The sequence below is a fragment of the Struthio camelus genome, chromosome 3 (assembly GCF_040807025.1).
Source record: "Struthio camelus isolate bStrCam1 chromosome 3, bStrCam1.hap1, whole genome shotgun sequence".
Classification (NCBI taxonomy): domain Eukaryota; kingdom Metazoa; phylum Chordata; class Aves; order Struthioniformes; family Struthionidae; genus Struthio; species Struthio camelus.
The window spans coordinates 134,419,243-134,435,732 of NC_090944.1; the positions used below are offsets into that span (position 1 = coordinate 134,419,243).

Below are 16,490 nucleotides of genomic sequence, written 5' to 3' on the forward strand. Positions count from 1 at the left end.
GAAGAAGCACTTTTGAAAGTCCAAAGGGCCAGAACTCAAGTAGGCGGGCGGTCTGCCATGCAAGGTTGGGTGGGAGGAGATATACAGCAAAACACCAGTCAGAGAAAGACACAGATCCCCCCCCCCTCCCCCCCAAATAAAAATCTCATTTTTAGTTTGTTGTTCCAGCCGTGCTCTGCAGCAGCTCTGCAGGACGGAGCCCGCAGGGTGGGGTACAGGCCTCCCTCCTTCTGGGCAAGCTGACTGCAGCCTTGCACAGCGCAACCAAAGTGCAGCGAGGGAGTTTAAGTTAAAGGAATCCCTGGGAATAATCTCTGGTCCGGAGGCAAGACTAGATTACCAGAGATGACCATTGGGTTTTTTAAAATCAGTCTCTAAGCCTGCCTTTCCAAAAGGCCCTTTCAAGGGGTTCAGCAATGCAAGTCAGAACTCTGGTAAAAGTAATTTCACTTACAGTGTTGCCGTTGTTTGAGGTAAGAGGTTAGCCCTTGGCGGGGAGGGTCTCCCAGGCTGTTCCTGCTCGCAGAAGGAATCGCTGGTGAGCTGGGTACTTTCTTTGTAACAGATGAAGCAACCTTACATCTCAGTCCTATTTTCTCCAACCACTGTAAGACTAAAACAGCAGGAGGCATTTTCATTGCTCACAGCTCCAAATCCCTTTTCAGCTAATAGCTAGTCAAAAGCACTCTGCTTTTTCTTGGGGTCATGCTGCTAGCGCTTCCCTATTATCTCCAAGGCTTGCTTGCTATCTTCTCTGTCTGCTTCTGTCCTGTTCCTACCGACTCCTTTCTTTCCCAGGCGTGCATCCATTTGCATCTGTCTCCCAGCAAAATCCTTCCACCCGTATACATCAGCCTCCTGGCGGGCCTTTGGCCTCTGGTCCGTGTTTTGGGCAAAGGCTCCTGTCTCGCAGCTCTCCGCTCCATAATGGGATTAATTACTTGCTCACTTCGTTGGTTTGCTCTGAATCCAGGGCAGCTACGATGCCCACCACGTTCTACAGTTTTCTCTGTCCCTCAGTCTAACTACATATTAACTGGGAAAAGTGTGATCCAGGCCCTCCATTCCCAGTAGAAAAAGAAGCAAACATACCAGCATTGCCGGCCAAGGCCCTCTGTATCACAGGTTTTGTTGTACGGGGTAAAAGAGGATAGGAGCCATTAAAACAAAACAAAACAAAACACAATTCTACTTTTATCTTCCCCATTTGGCAGAAGATTTGACTGAAAACAAAAACAACCTCCAAACAAACGTGTCTCATTGTCAAGATTTTTAAAATTTTGTTTGCTGCATTTAGATGATGGTACAAATCAACTTAACAACACGGAGGCAGACACTGATCTCATTTCCAGAGAGGTAAATCAAAAAAATGTCTAGCAGCTTTAGTCAGCTCAAACAGCCAGTGTTCAAGACCTCGGTGCAAATACTGTCAAGCAGAGATTAGCATTCATCTTGCCACTCCTTCTTCAGCCAGTTAAAGGGAGAGAATTTAGGAAAGGCCGTAAACATTTCTTGCTTGATGTCTTCTTCCCTGACTACCTCAACGCTAACACTAATTTCAGTACTGTATGCACTAAGATAAATATCTTGTGTAGACTGGTGCTACAAGTGAAAAAGGAGAAGTCCCGCGGCCGCGGGAGATATCGTCGCGGTGATAGCAGGGCAGCCCCTGAAATGGCCTGACCAGTGCCGGGCAGCCCGAGGTGGACATGGACTGCATCGCACTCGGGGGCAGGCAGGGCTCTGCGAGGGCTGCAGTTGAAGGACGGGGTGACAGCGGGGAACGGCTGTTTGAGATAACAGGATGAGCGTTGTGCTGGTCCTGCGCGGTCTTGCAAGGCCAGGGGAGGAGGGGTTTGCCACCACAGCGACCCCCTTTCCTGCACGGCCAAGCGCCGAGAGCTGTGCGGACGGTCTGTGGGCTGATGCACAGCCGATCAGCGCCCTGCAGGGAACGTGCTTTTGGGTTGGCCAGCAGCAGGCTTCCTTGAAACTTGCCTTGCAGGACTGCTGTCGCAACGTACAACTTCTTTGCCCGTCTGGACCGTGCTGTGCTGTGATCCGTCAAGTCCTTTTAGCGTCTAGTCAGCTCCTGAGCAAAACTCCCCTTGTGGCAGGTTGCTGCCGGTGGCAGGGTTAAGCCCAGCGTGCATGTTGCGCGCTGCCAGCAGTTCTCCTGAAGCAAGGGTTAGCGTCAAGGGCAACCCTGGATTGCGCTTGAGGGCAAAGCAGCTGAGTCGCTTGTCACAAGCGTGGTTTCATGTGTGTACCTGCAGCGCTGGGAGTACCCGAGGGGGAAAGGTCTGTGGGAAAATAGCTGTCCCTCGGGTTTGTTAGAGGGAAACACGCATGTGCATGCACGCACGCACGCACGCACGCACACACACACACACACGCGCACACACAGTGTGCAACGCCATAAATGTCTGGGGTATCCTGGATACTAATTGCAAAGACTTTATCATCGAGGCCAGCCAACGACACTGTCTCATAGCACATGTGCGCCTGCCTGGAGAGGCAGGAGGTGGTGTAAGACCAGATGATGTGGTTTGGCATCCTGTAAATCCCTCTCTTTGATCACAGGGAGCCTGGTGATTGAGCTGTTTTGGCAAAAGTCCTTCGCCTAAGCTTCTCCGCTCCTGGCTGAGCGGCCTGTCAGGCTTCTCCCAGGAGCTTCTTGCACTCATCAGCCCCTGCACAGTGTTTAGGACCGGGATGTCTTCTCCTGGCCTTCCTAAGCTTGCAGCGCAGTGCGTCAGGATTTCGCGTGGGGTAAACGCTTGCCAGCGCGAAACGCAGCGCCCTGTAGCAGGCGCGTCAGCCCAGCCCACGCCAGCGAGCGGCACGGAGCTGCTCTCCGTTGCCGTCCATGTTGTCTGTCCTGCTTCCAGCCGGGGACAGGTATCAATTTCAGACATGGATTTTCATCGCTGATCTGTGCAACTGCTTTGCGAACAGATTTTGAGGAGGCAGCTGAGCATTCCTGCATGCGAAGAACCCAGTGTCCTCGTTTTTTGTTTTTTCCCCCACAGACACTGAAATTGCTGTACAATCTAGAGCCCTTTGGTGGATTAGTGTGAATCGTGGCATAGCTGTAGGATCCGTCTCTGCCTGTCGCTACCGGTTAACTACTCCACGCAGCGCTGTCTGGCTTCCCAGTCTGTCCTGCCTGCCGTCAGACACAGGGAGTGCTGCTGCAGATGCGTCGCGAAGCATGGGTGCCCTCTGCAAGCGGTGAGCAGTCTGAACCTGCAGCCCTCCAGCCTAGGCGCAAGAGGCAAATCAAATCACTGTTCTGGCAAATTGTTGGGTTTCTTGTGTATCCTGCATAATCCACAAAGAAAAGTTATCCATTTTTGGCAGCTGACTGCTCCTCCAACTTCGGAAACTTTCTGTGCCAAATGGAAAGCAATGGCCCGTCCTACCCCGCCTGACCCCCGGCTCCCCAGCCTGGCGTGCAAAGCACGGAGCGAGGGCTGGCGGCTCTGCCGACTGCTTGGGCCCAAAGGTAGCCAACAGCTCTGCCTGCAGGGGCGCACACCATGCCAGGGGCTGAGGCTCTGCTGCCACGTCGATTTGGCGTACAGCTGCGCTGGTGCCCACAGGGCAGGTCCTCCCGCAACCCTCAGCCCCGCTCTGCAGGCACTGCTCCTGTCCTGGGGCTTGGACGGCAGCTCTGCCTTGAATTCAAACACCCCAAGTCCATATTCAAACTTCCTAGCTTGCAAGCTAAGCCAGGCGGTGGGAGACGCTCAAGCGTGAGTTGCTTCCCCTCCCATGCTATTTCTGTAGGAAATGGAAGGGAAGTGCTCCTGATGGTCTGCTGTGCTGTGAAGACAAAGCATTTCTAAACAACAAGCCTGTAGGGGAAAGGGGGGGCTAACATTTCTGGAAATCCTGGATTTAGCTGGGGACAAAAAAGATGTTTTGCTCTAGGGCACCGCTGTCAGCCAAGGCATGCAGGAACCCGGCCCACACAGACGGAAGCTACTCCAGATTGTTCTTTTTGGAGCCCAAAAGCAGATTAAGCTGTAGACATAGGCAAAGAATAACGTTTAATTGCAGGTGCTAACACTTTTACCCAGGGGAGAAAAAACTAATTTGCTGACCAGCTATTTTCACAGCCAGAAACTCTGCATAAAACTGAAAGGAGGGACTGGAAATCCTCTGGTAGGTGATTATGTAGGAAATCTTACTTATCCTAGAAAAGATCTCGTGAGACAGCATCTCCTTCCCGTGAGGGAAGCTCGTCTCTACTGCAGTTTGCGGCAATGCTGGAGAATCAAGGAACATGAGGCTGCTTTTGCCGTAACAATATGTCCCACAGCTGACATAATTATCAGATCATACCAGTCACTCTGCAAAACTATATAATTAATTGCTGCAAATTCTTAGTAACTCTTTAAGCCTCAGTTATGAAGTAATCCTAAAACCCTAACTTTATAAAAACATTTACTGCTAAAACATTGTTTTGATCTTCAAGCAGCTTCTGCCCTGCAGTAAAATTTATGCAAGAAAATGTCTGAGATTTCAAAATAAACTCAACGTGAGTTTCCAGACAACCGCACTGAATGCTGCAGCAGCAGCAGCCCAAAAGAGCTGGGCTCAAACCTTCCCGTTGCAAAATCCCCCAGAGCAACTCAGCTCTTCACACAGTGACCCGAAAACCCAGCACAACAGTTGTGACTCCTACCACAAGATGGCTCCTGCTAAGGCTTTAATCTCAGTCTGAAGTAATTTTATCCTGCCAAAATGTGCACTATTACATAACAATGCCACGTGGTCTGGCTCATGAGGCACACACATAGGCAGTAAAATATCTTCTTTTTTTCCCCCTTTCTGTTGTAAGCTTCGCTCTAGTCTAATTTCTGGTCTGTGGTCAGCAGTACTTCACCTCCCAAGCACAAAGGACCGTGGGCAGCCAGCAGAGAAGGCAACTCTTCTGCCTCCTCCCCAAGGCTGGGAGATGACTTGGGGCTGGAGGAGCTTACGCCCCCATCACCCTCCCAAGGTTATTTCAAGAAAGAACTTCTTTTAGAAAGCCTAGTCCTTAATCGCCAACCTGCTCCACACCGTCATGTCCACGGCTTTAAATGCTGCGTCCCAGGAAGAATACTGATTATTCGCACAGGACCTGGGCCAAGCACTGCACAGCGGGGCCTCCCAGCCCCTCACAGACGCTGCAGTCAGAGGAAATAGTGACTATGAATAAATCTCAATAAATACATATTTTCAATTGCCGAGTGCAGAGTAGTCTCTTCACCCAGAGGAGCTTTGCTAGGGGAGAGAAAAGGCTCTGCCGGGCCACGTGCCGTTCCCACAGAGCGAGAGCGCTGCAGCCCTGGGCCAGGGCGATGCCGGCGGAGAGCCGCCTCGCTGGCCGGGCTCCCGCAAGCATCAGCTTATGGAAGGGCAGGGCTAGCCCTCAACCCCACATCCTGCGGCTGTTTATTCAGGACAGGAGGCTGCCCCCCTGCAAATGGGCTCCCTGTTCAGCGGGAAAGGGGTGTTTTGCGATCGGGGGGTATCTTCATGTCTTTTAAAAAAGAGGGAGAGGGGAGGAACGCGAAACCTCACGCTTCTTGCATTCAGAAATGCTTTTTTTTTTTTTTTTTTTAAGCTCCAGGCATATATCAAGCAGGAGCAACTTTTCCAACAGAAACCTATCAGGGTTCTCATGACTCTCACGCTGCTGTAGCAGCGCTCATCACCTGGCAATGCCGTGCACTGCAATTTCGAAGCAAGATCGCTCCGCAGTGCTAAACACAGCTACGCTCCCTGGGACTTGCTCTCAGCCATTCCCATCCCACCACAGCTATTTTGCTGCCAAACAAAGATTTCTTTTTTTTTTTTTTTGCATGATTAGAGAGGCTGATTTATGTGTGGTCAAATCCCTCTTCAGCCTCTCATCTTGTTTTATTCTCTTAATTTAAAGGGTAGTTCCTTAGAGAAGATTAATTTCTCTCACTAGCATCGGAGTTTCTTCTGAACAGCGAAGAAACCTCCTTGTTTTATTTTTTTTATTTTTTTTTTTAAAACGGGTTGTAAGCGGTACAGATTGATTTTCTTGGCAGGTTTAGTGATCACGTGATTGTTCAGAGCACGAAAAATACTACAAGGAAAAAAAAAACCCTCTCAGGACAAAGGCACAGCTTAAAAACCTTTGATGTCGAAAAGCAAAGACAGATGGGAAAGAAGAAAATGGAAAAGGAAAAGCAATGCGGGGCTGTTTTTGTGATGAAAAGACCATGGTGCACCAGCACTTGGATTACAGCCCACGGAGAAGCAAGCAATAAGGAAAAAGAAGGCGGCCAACATAGGTATCGGCAAGGCGGCTAATGAGGGAGGCGCCGGGTCGTCGTCGCCACCTGTGTTTCCCAAGAGAGGTGGCAGCTGCGCGGGCAGGTTTCCCCGAGCGTTTGCGAGGAGCTCGCCCCTAGTCGGGGAGCGGGCAGAGGCGACACGGCGGCCGCAGCCCTCCGGCCGGGCTCTGGGGGCCACTGGGCTGCCCACGGCGTTGGGCCGTTGCCGTTTCGGCCCGAACCGGCCCATGCCGGATGGCAACGTGGCCTCGGGCTGAACGGGGCTGCTCTTCAGTCCGCACTCGGCGGCGTTTTGCTCCTGTTCTCTGCAGAGCGCCCGCAATAACAAGGGGACGGCTGCGAAGCCGACCAAAAACGCGGTATTTACGGTGAAAAGCTGGAGGTGCTGGTCGCGTGCCACGACACAGTTGGTTGGGCAGGGTGCCAGGATGGCCGAGGTAACACCACAGGGCTGTCCAGGTGGAGCGGCGCCCAGGTGCCCTCACAGAGGAAAACCAGGCGGCTCGCTGTGTCTTGTGAAGCCAGCCGAGGCACGTGCCGCTAGGACAGCCAGGAGGAGGGTACCTCAGGAGCTGCTGAGAGCGCCATGGCGAGGCAGGAGAGGCGCAGCTGAACCACCGGCCCCAGGAAGACTCGGGAGCGAGCCGCCTGCGTTTCACCTGGCCGTGCAGGAGGGTGAAGAGCCTCGCTAGACCCGCGGGGGCGGCTGCTGCAAGCACGGCAGGTCCGGCGCCCGGGCCGCACCTCCGGCTGGGAACTGCTGCCCAACTGCTGCTCTCCTCCCCGCTGCTCCCTTTAGGGGCCTCTCCTACAAGAGGGACTCTCCTCTTTTTCTCACCCTCTGTCTCAAAGCCGGGGCTTTCGGATAATCCTCGCGTCTCTCACACAAAAAGGTCCCCGTGTCAGTAACTCGTCCTCCGCACATCGTAAGAGAACTGCTAAAAGACGCTCCCTCAAGGCACTGATTTTCAGTAGCTTCTGATTGCTGTGGGAACGCGTCACCATTCACCTCCAGCGAATATGAGTCAGCCACAGGCGCTGCACTACATGTAGCAGGAGAGACGCGTTTTGAGCATTCTCTATTTAAAATCTGAAACGATCATCATCAGAATTTTTTGGCTGGGGGAAATCAGTAATCTCCTTCTCTTCAGCACCTGGCCTCTCCAATTTCCTTTTCCTCTGCAAAAATAAAAATAAAACCCCTCTGGTGCTGAGCTGATGTGACTCAAAAGGCTTGAGGAAGGAATTTTAATTTCAGGATGCCCTTTGGAATGCTTATCGCTTCACGGGTCTTCTCTGTTCGTTTCTACGGTCTTCCCATTTGATAATTTTGTGCTCAGTCGTTCTCTGAAAATTACTTTGCTTTTATTCCAAAACATATTTCCTGGATTTCTTGGGGGGGAGGGAAGGGAATGAAAAAAATGTCAAATTTAGGCTTCCATTTCCAACGCAGAAGGACACTTGTAGTGAGCAGGTGCTCAGAAGCGTGTGTGAAATGAGTAGGTGTTCAAAGCACATACTACAGACTCAACTGGCTCTTTTGAACCTGCGAAGCAGAGCGGCAGTGGTGGCACTGTTTCCCAAGCCCACGCTGAACGATATTAATAAAAGCTTGCCCTGTTCCTGCCTTCATTGCCGTAGTTTGTGACAAACAGTGAGATTGTTCTTGCTGAACTTGGCCCCCTTGTCACTTTTCCTGAGCACTTATGTTGACTAAACACCCTTTCTAAGGAGAAGAAAGGGGGCCTTTGCTCAAATCTCATCTGCTAAAAACCATAACCGCTGTACACAGTCTTTCAAATGAAAGCAAAAACTACCATCGGATCATAGTCCCATCTTTTCTGTGCTATTTCTAGATGAGATCTGTTAGAAACATATCAGGATGGACTGTAAAAAATAATAGCTTGAGAGTCCTTAGGCTGACTTAATACTGTTTCACCTGCAATCTGCCAAAGCTTCGTGATCATCCTGAGTCTTACCTGGGCTCCTCTAGCACCACTTTCTCCAAAGCTTTCGTCACCAGTGCAGCCTGTTGAACTCGTTACGGCACGAAGTACCTCCAGCTCGGTGATTTCTCATCGTACTGGCATACGAAGGCAACCGGGGAGCTACAGACCTCCTGCACGTGAGGATGGCTGCATTTGGAGCCGACTGCAGGCAACGGGAACACTGTAGGACATAAATATACACAGCAATGGATGAAAATGCTAAACATCGCCAACTTCTAGCAAGCACTTAAGGTTACACTCTTCTATCGAGTAAGGAGTGGCACTTCATATTTCTAAATATGAAGCAAATTCCATGTAACTCTCATGAAATTAAAAGTGTTCCCCCCCCCCCCAAATGATACCCACTGCCACCAGATGGAGTATCCTTCCCAAGGTACAGCCTGAATCTGGGCTTTGTACCTGCTCAACTGTGTTTTAATGAGGACTTTTTTTTTTCTTTTCTAGAGGAATTCATTATGATTAATGTTTTATCAGTGAATTCCAAAGGAATTAATGGTGATTTGCCACTTAGTTTAAGGGGTTGCTGATAATTCTAATGGAACGAGAAATTAGGGTATTTAAACGTCTCCTGACACTTTTATTTAAGAGAAAAAAATATACAAGACTAATTAAAATCCCAAAGCACAATTTTCACCTTAAAAAATGGATAAAAGTTATAAAGGCCTTTTCAGAAGCATGCACCTGTGCAAAGAGTTCTACTACATGGGGGAAAAAACTGGCACTGATTAAAGAGTGCACAGAGTCCTCTGAGGGATCGGTGGGTTTTGCACAGCTTGGTGTGCCTTCACATGGAAATTATGCAAGACAACCCGATTCTTCTGGAAGCTGATCAGTATGCTCAGGTGTAACAGCAGAAGGGGTTGCTAGGCTTTCATATTTGCAGACTTAGAGTGAAATTCCTTCTTTCTCTCTTGAATATCAGTGGAGCAAAACACCATCATCAGAATTTCATTGCCCATGCACGAATCTACCCCTTTTCCAAACACGGTCTGGAGGGAGGTGGCAGTCTGGCAAGAGACTCCACGCATATGACAAAGTAGGCTTTATCACTCATCTTATCCTAGCAGACTCACCTGCTGCATGCCTAGTCCACATCTAAACATGCAGTAGCACCAACATCCAAGCAGCTTCAAACGTACGTCCTCCTTCGTCTTCCAAAGCAATGGAGGTTTTCTCTCAGCTTGTGCTACACAAAAAGGATGGGATGGGCAATGTTTGCTCCTGTATGATAGATAAATTTAACTTTTTTTCATTTAAAAAAATGTATGACTGCCACAGAGCAAAATAATCCATTGTTTTGGGTTACCATGCGAACCCTGGTTACAAAATGACGAAAACAGGCACTTCCAGCTAGACTGCAAAGTTCCTGAGTGAAGGAAAGTAAAACCGTGATAGCTTTATGAACTGAAACCAGTGAGATGTTGTTTTACAGATATTACCGATGCTTCTCGCTCTTAGGTTAGCTCACTGCTACTAAAGTAATACACGACAGTTCAGCCTCATACCCAGAAAAGATGTAGGCATTCCCCACGGCCAAGTATTTTCTGTGCCTGTCCTCCTCCATTCAGTTCTCAAATGATTTTAGACAAGGAGAAGTCATATTTCAGACAACTTAAACTGATCCAATTTTCAGAAAGCTTTGCACACGCAAAGCCAGGCCTCTAAAAAAGAAAAAAAAAATCAGTTATTGATGATTAACTCCTTGGTCTTGTATAACAAGAGTAAAACAGGACCTGTACACTTACACTTGGGTAGTGGGAAGATAAAATGCCACCTTTCTGATTTTTGCAACATCTGTATGTCTGTACTGAAATCAGCACAGAAAATGCAGAGTCCTGGGGAATTAGGACTCGTGTAACTGCCAGGATTTTTATAACATCGCCAGTTTAGTTATGTGATAAGCCAATCATCAACCTTTTCCCCTTCCAACTGAAAAGTTTTCATTCTTATCTGTCCCTGGTGCCTTCCAAAATCCCTCAGAGGTATCCATTTCGCACAAGACTTAACTACCCTGTGAGCGATATAGTTAAATAAGGAATTGGCAGTGCGCATTTGCAATTGCATTTCCAGCCTTAAATGTCCATTATTAATGACCAAAACAACTGTTGTATAATCAGCAAAGCTAGGGGGAAAAATACACAAGCAACGTTGCCTTGTCCTCAGAACTATTTTTATTAATATTTTGCTTTAACAAACATTGTAGTATGAAGGCATCATTTCTTTAAGTTTTCCAATATATGGCACAGACAAAAGGAAAAATAACAGACCCAGAGGCAACTTCAGCATGTAAATGACAGAATAACAGAAGAGGCATGTGTTAACCTATATAGCTATTATATCATCTATTAGAAGACGTTTTGCAAGCAACAGTCTACATTTATTTGCATTTAAGTAAAAACATATTTTTGTCTGATCAAGAAAATTACTTTTTTTTTAACTTTCCTTTATATCACAAATGTCAGGATAAGGCAAATCCTTAATGAATCATATGGTAAAAACCCCTATTCCCCAAGAAAATAGATCCAACATACTCTGCTAAGTTTGTCAGTTTTAAAAGCAAAGCAGGCATGCACCGCATATAGAGAAATGTCTTTTTTTTTTTTAATTAAGTGCATAAAGCAGAACAGTGTTAATTCACAAAGAGGCTTTTTCAGTGCTTTATAGAAAGATTTACAATTAGCTGCAGTGAATATGTGACCCAGTACTACAGACAATGTCTCAGACATCTCCTTTGGAAGTCTGTATGAAAGGAAACACGTCCATCATCAGAGCAGTCACTAGCTGGAGGATTATTGTGCCTAATTGTAGGGATGAGCACTTTCAAAAATAGGAGCTACACCATTAAAAGCAGAGTTTGATATTTTGTATGCAAACATCGGGTACTGAAGGGCTTCTGTTCTCTTCATGCCACCTACTGGGAACAAATTTTAGTTTTAAACCAAAATCCACAAGACTGGAGTTACTCCAGGTTTGATTCTTATTCTTCTACAGAGCCTACTTTCTGCATTTCTCTAGCTCCAGCAAAATCGATGGAGACTGCAATAAGGGGCCCTGGCTCAGCCGTAACTAAAAAACTCAGCCGGAGAACTCATACTGCCTAAACAGACCCAGTTTATGATTAGTTAAAAAAAAAAAAAAAAAACACCTGAAGAAAGAAAGAAAGATACAGGCATATCTGAAAACTGTACTGTAAGGATTTAATCATCAACTCATATGTTTTCTTACTTTACACTTCCTGCCTTGGCTTCACCCTCTGCTGCTGCATCCTCAGGCAAACGTTTCACAGTTCCAAAGGCTCGCTGCTGTTCAAGGAGCACGGTTAAGTGAAAATGGCAATGAAATTACTGTCAGGGGTTATAAGGAGAGTGTCTAATGTGAAGCAATTTTGTAGTTAATTTTTTTTTCCAATCAGTCTTCACAAGGCGTTAAAGGATTCTTTATCCCTCTCTGTACCCCACCGCACGGCCATAGTCAGTCTCCCAAGAGGCTCGCTCTTTGTCTCCCTCACCAAAACTGAGGCTTGCAACTGTCTGAGGGACACAGGATACGTGGCGAGCAGCAGCCTACAGCTCACTTAACATTGCACATGGCAGCAACATCATCAGAATTAGATGCAGAGGACTGGATACTCAGTTGGATAAATTATCATAGCTCTCCTGAGGTCAACTAACACCAGCTGAGGACATGGCTGTCCAGGTTTCCCTAGATGTTTTGAACAGCTCAAAGCAACTCATTTTCCAGATTCACTCCCTGCCCCATGGAGGCGGTTCCCTCACCTTCCTAGATAAAGGGAGCCCTTCGATCCTTGTCTTTTCCCAGGGAACACACAGAAGGAGAATTGATATGGGAGACACCTAATGCATTTATTCCCCTTCCACCTGAGACATTTTACCACTCCTCCCCTTTCTGTTATGACAGATTGATTAAACCAGAACCATCGGATACAGAAAACACAGAACAACATACGAGGTGTGCATCACGCAGATTTACAGTCCGACTGCAAAACTGGAATTGGCTGGAAACAAGGTGAAGGAACAGCAGGAAAAAAACTCACAGAGCAAAAGACACGTTCTGTCAAGCTAACAGGGATGGGAAAGGAAACGAGCACAGAGGCTTCAACGGGAACAGGGAGTCCAAAACGTGTGGCTAGAGGCATCAGATCTAGCAAATTTAGGATCACCGAGCAATACGGTAAAACTGATCAATAGGCTTAGTTCAGCTCATTTGTTTCTTCCAAAGCTGATCACCTTCAGAGTTACATATCCACCAACCTCCAGAAAGAAATCCGCGATGAAGCTGCTCCCTCAGATCATCTCCAACACTAGCGTCATGTAGGTCAAAATGCCACAGGAGCTGGCATGTGGAAATACCCTCCTGATCCCCCAGCAAGCAAATAGGCCAGAGCTGTGCACTGGAAAGCAGGAGGCAGTGCTTCTCGGGGCCACGTTCTCACAGTGAAATCTGGGGGGGGGGGGGGGGGGGGGGGGGGGGGGGTTGTTAGTATTTTCCTCTCTAATCATTGTTTGTCTTGACACCCTTTCAAATCAATCAGCAGCTCAGAGCCATCATCAAATGCTATAGCCAATGGTATGTGCATTTAGGGCCACATTTTGCTCAGTTACACCAGCATGAATTCTATTACCAAACCTACTATAGCTAGGATAAACCTAGATCACAGTAGGATGGATATATTTCCATGTCTTTTCACCTTGGGGTTTTTTTTTTTTTTTTTCCGGCCAGCTAGTAAATAACTATTTGGGGATTTCTGTATATTTTCTAGAGGTGGGGGGAAGGGGGAGAACCACAATTACTTTGTTTAAAATGCCCAGATTATTACCAGCAGCATTGTAAAATTCTAAGGTTTTGTAGCACATCATATCCTGGACACAGGCTGCATGTTCTTCCATCCTGCCTGCGTATTGTCTATCGAGTTCATTTACAGCGTAGTTGAGAAATGTATGTTAAGACCTCTTTGTTCCTTTTCAAAAAATTTCAGCGCAGCATTTGCTGGCAGAACAATTGACATATGGCGAGACATTCTTATCCAAATAACTGTTAATTGCTTTTTTTTCTAATTAAAAAAAAAATCATGCATATGCAGTAGAAAATGTAATGAGGGCTCACACAAAATACAGTGTGAAGTTGTTAAAGCTAGAAGCCATATTTAAAGGTGTCTGGCATGCAGAATGCCTGTTATCCTCCATCACTCACAGGGTCAGGTAGATATCTGTTGCCTACTAGTATTTTAAGGACGTTCCTAGAGCACTGGTTTTGAGGTGCGCAGGCGTAACTAGAAAAGAGGGAGACTGACTTGGGGTACTGACTATCCAAGGCCACGCGCGTGATTTGTGTATGATATCCCTGCCAGGCCACGAACGGGCGCAGCACAAGGTGTACGCCGGGCACGTTTTAGCTTTAACGGGCCGCAGATACCTCCTTCGGGCTGGGAAGCAGCAGAGCGACAGGAAATCCCGCCGCACCGGGTCAGCCAGATGAGAGAGTTAATGCACGAACTCTGCCTCTCCCACGGGCCGAAAGGGCCCAGCTAGCGCCCGTTGCGGCAGGCAGGGCTCAGCCACGCGGCGCGCTGGCCGCTGATGGACAAGCCTGGAGGTGGGCTAGCAATATTTGGGAGATTTTGGAGCAGCTTCTCTTGCAAATCCCTAGCACAAGGAGGGTTGTTGTTTATCAGTGTGTGCGGATTATAACCCTTTGTGGCAGTTTGTGTTCTCACAGCAAATCTCCGTTTATATCCTAGGGAACAGTTTAAAACCAAAACTGAAAAGGAAAAAAAAAAAAAGAGGGGAAGATAAACTTGCTCCCACAAGTTGCCTGCAGACAGTACCAGAACTGGGAAAGAAGATAAAGATGCTCGAAAAGGGATGGGCCCGGAAGGGCTAACAATATGAGCCGGGAGGAAGAAAAGAGACCTAATATAACACAGGAACTCATGGTTCAGAAGAAACTGTTGTAATTGCAGGGATGGTTGCAAAACAGTGTTAGAACTGGGAAGTTATGCTTCTTTCCAACAGGTTTACAGAACAAAATGCAATGAAGAACAAAGAGAAATTAAAGCAAGGAGTCATTTCCCCGTAGCTCCCTCCCCTCCCAACCCGCGGAGCACCTCTGCGTGCTCTTTTCTGCCGAGAAGTCGCAATGATGCCGTACGATGTCGGTGCCTGCCGTTCAGCCGTCGTCCGCTCTTCTCGTCTCGTGTTGGCGCTCCTTCGTGATGGGGACAGAGAGAGAGAAAGAAAAACGGCACTGTGCATCAAACTGGTATCAAAAGCCTTCACAGAACCAAAGTCGAATCTTTTTAACACACTTGTCTAATGTTTCCCTTTCCAGGCGCATGTGCAGACCTTGTACGTGTCATAAGATTTACATGTAAAAGATAGGATTATTTCTACAGTGTCTCACGTGAGCGTAGCACCCTGCAGGTGCGTAACCAGACAGCACTTCTCCTTCCCACCAAGGAAAAGCTGACAAGCTCCATGCACACTTCTGCCTTAACAGGCTACCATAACAATTAGCCAGTAGCTTCACACAACGCATTTATTCTCGGAGTCACCACTACCTTCTCCACCTCACAAAATGCTCCCCCAGCTTGTTGCCTCGTCCAACCACGGGACCGCTTGTGCCCAGCTAATCCACCTGCTCCCTTGTCACAGCTCAGCCCTGGTGCTGACCTAGGACTTACAGCCTCCTCCTGCCTTCCACATTTATTCCATTAGCAAGTCAAAGGTAATAATTGGCCTCCGCGAGGGATAAGAGACCAAGCGGCAGCCTGGCCTTTCTTCCGTTGGTATGACCCACGACCCATCAGTGCCTTCCTCCTCACGGTGCTCTGTGAACCTCTCCGTGTTTGCACAAGGACTTGCTTTCCCTGGCCCCAACTATTGTTTTACTACCTTCTTCTTCCCTGCTTCCTGACCGCTGTGTTTTGCACAGAAAGCAGCTTTTGGGCACGTTTTAAAAATCACAGCTTTTCTTCACTGGCAAACAAATACGTCCTACCAGCCACTACTAGCACCGTAGTACCAATGCGCCGTGCGGTGCCGTGAGGACACTGGCTCACCCAGACCTCACTCATCAGACCTAAAATAAAAATGCCCTGAAGAAGCTCTGATGTGATCCTGGAGTCCACAAGCTGGCCAGAACGTGCCAACAAACTGCGGGAGTCTCCGGCCGTGGTTTCAAGAGCAAGCACGGCCACGGAAATCAGGGATGCAAAGCAACAGTACTAATTAGGGTTGCTTTTTTTCCCATAGCAACATGCTACCTACTATGCCCTGTGTTTTCGCTGTCAGAGACCTCCCAGCTCCAGTAGGTGCCTTGGTGCCTACTAGGCCCTACTAGACACCTTGACCCTGCAACGTTTTTTAAAAATACTACATTAAAATACTAAAACAGTAGTACAGTAAAGGGATATCCTTGGCTCTCAAAGACCCTGGAGAGCATTGTGCTTTGAAGTTTAACAAGCTGATCAATCCTCCTCCACGGACCCACTCCTTGCAATTAAGGCAGTGGCAACAGGGTCAGGAGGACTTAAGTAGAGAGCTGGGAAGAATTCAATTCTTATTTCTAATCCTGTACGTGCCATTAAAATGCTGGGAAAGCCATTTTGTACCCCTGGCTCAGGCCCCTTTGCTTCCGAATACTGCCAGTATAGCCAGGCCTTGCAGTGGAATTGAAGAGATTTATTAATTCACTGCTAATTGTGGTATTATTCTTCTGAACTTCACCTTCATAAAGCAAAAAGGACTCCAACCCAAAACATTCCCAGACATTAATTTCCATGGGAGAATGCAGCATGAAATATAGACTTCCTTCAGATCATGCGAAAGCAGTAATAACTGTCATACAGTTTTTAAGCCAATGCAGGGTATTAACCTTTCAATGCATTTTTAACAGTGAGGATTTTACTGGTGTCTTTTCTTGTCTTTCCTTAACAGGGCAGAAAAACAGAAGCTAGGAAAGGGTAAGTAAACAGGAGAAACTGTGGAAGCTGTATTTTGGTTACGAAGGTTCTTTCTAGTTTTGCTTCAATACTTTTTAAGAGGGCCCCCATCAGCCATATTTCTCATTCCAGCAGCACGGCAGCATATTGTCAATATACTGACAAGGACAAAGGGGTATGCTCGGTAATAAGACCTTG

General features: G+C 47.6%; 1 protein-coding gene across 13 annotated transcripts in view; it reads right to left on the reverse strand.

The window, feature by feature from the left end:
* Positions 1 to 10,485: 10,485 nt before the first annotated feature.
* MACROD2 (mono-ADP ribosylhydrolase 2) overlaps positions 10,486 to 16,490 on the reverse strand; it is a 1,003,459-nt gene continuing 997,454 nt past the window's right edge. For all 13 annotated transcript variants that reach the window (XM_068940428.1, XM_068940419.1, XM_068940427.1 and 10 more), the window contains one exon: positions 10,486 to 14,557. The gene's annotated coding sequence lies outside the window, so the exon portion shown is untranslated. The remainder of the gene's footprint in view (positions 14,558 to 16,490) is intronic.